General features: G+C 51.3%; 1 pseudogene; it reads right to left on the bottom strand.

The window, feature by feature from the left end:
• Positions 1–305: 305 nt before the first annotated feature.
• On the bottom strand, positions 306–1,224 carry LOC117312237 (small ribosomal subunit protein uS2-like; annotated as a pseudogene).
• Between the last annotated feature and the right edge of the window lie 525 nt (positions 1,225–1,749).

Raw genomic sequence — 1,749 nt, 5'->3', positions numbered from 1 at the left:
CCCCTGAGATTCTCACACTTCAGCTGCATCAGAATCACCTGGAGGGTGGGGCCCCACCCCCAGAGTTTCAGATTCAGCCAGTCTAGGATGGGGCCTGAGAACCTGCATGTCTAACAAGTTCCCAGGTGATGCTGATGCTGCTTGTCTGGGGACCACACTTTGAGAACCACATGTCTAAGATGGGGTCCCAAACTTTGGACGCCTGAGACTCATCTGGGCCTAGTTTCTGGAGATTTCGACTTCAGTAAGTCTGTCATGTATTGGGGTAGATGCATGCATTTTTTTTAGAAACTCTTTATTTTCCGTCAACCTATTTCCATTTTAAGAGTTTGTGGAAGAATAGTTTAAGACCACTCAGTGGTTGTTCCTACCCACTCAGAGGCCTGAGCGGTGGGAACTGCAGACCAGTCTTCAGTGGCAGGCTGAGCACTCCAGTCTTCAGCGGGGAACCACTGAATAGGCATGGGGGCACCTGCACACCTTCTGACCAGTCCGCCACCTCAGGCTGAGTAGCAGTGAACTCAGGAGGTGGGGCGGTCCATTCACCCTGAAATTCCTCCTCGGTCGCAGGCTTCTCAGCTGCCGCCTGCTCGTCCTTTTCAATCTCTTCAGGGTCTCTGTAGAAGTAGAGGTCAGGCATGACCTCCCGTGGGTGCTCACGGGAGATGGTGCCACACATGCGCAGAACTTCCCGGCCAAAGCATCCACCACGTCAGACCCCCTGAGTGAGCTCCCTTGTTGTTGCATGGGATGGCAATGTCCACATACCGCAGAGGAGAGTCTGCGTTACACAGAGCCATGGTAGACAGGTTAACGTAAGAGGCCTCAGGGAGAGGCAGGTGGTCAGCCCTGGGATCAGTAACCACCGGAAGTCTTGGCTCCCGGAAGGATCTGGTTAGTGAAGTTTCCAGGAGAGAAGCGGCCAGCCATAGGAGTGGCTCCAGTGGCGGCAGCTCGCTGGCCGGTATTCCTGGAGGATATGACACTGACATCAGCTGGGTTTTCAATGGCAACAATGGCACGAGCTGCCAACAGAAGCTTCTCCCAGGTTCTCTTCAGATTTATGATGTAGATGCCATCACTTTTCCTTTTGTAGACGTACTGTTCCATTTGGAAGCCAAGGTTGGTGCCACCTAAGTGGGTTCCTGCTGCAAGGAATTTGAGGACATCCTCCTCCTTCATTTGCAGGACATCAAGGGCCCCGGACATTGTGAAAGTTTCCCTTTAAGTTATGACGGGACTCCAGAACAAAGCCGTATGGACCCTTATCTGGCGTGGAAAGAAGGTGCATGCATTTTGACAATGTTCCTGGGGAATCTGATATCTGTGAGCCACCGGCATATGGACGGGGGTGCTTTTTGCTGCAGCACCCCAGGTCCTGCCACTGGAGAGCTGGATTCTGGAGCTCTGGGGCAGGGTCCAAACCTGCATTTTTTAAAAAAAATTTATTTAAATTTATTATTTTTTTTAACATCTTTATTGGAGTGTAATTGCTTTACAATGGTGTGTTAGTTTCTGCTGTATAACAAAGTGAATCAGCTATACATATACATACATCCCCATATCTCCTCCCTCTTGCGTCTCCCTCCCACCCTCCCTACCCTACCCCTCAAGGTCAAACCTGCATCTTTAACAAGCACGCCTGTGCCTCTTACAAAGGGCCAGATGACACTGGCCAGGTGGGGGAGAAAGAGTCGGAGTGGCAGCTCCTACTTCACCAGGGAGGAAGCATCTGTTGTCCCTTTGTCA

This window comes from Tursiops truncatus, chromosome 4, assembly GCF_011762595.2.
Source record: "Tursiops truncatus isolate mTurTru1 chromosome 4, mTurTru1.mat.Y, whole genome shotgun sequence".
Lineage (NCBI taxonomy): Eukaryota > Metazoa > Chordata > Mammalia > Artiodactyla > Delphinidae > Tursiops > Tursiops truncatus.
This window is presented reverse-complemented; position numbering and strand designations above follow the sequence as displayed.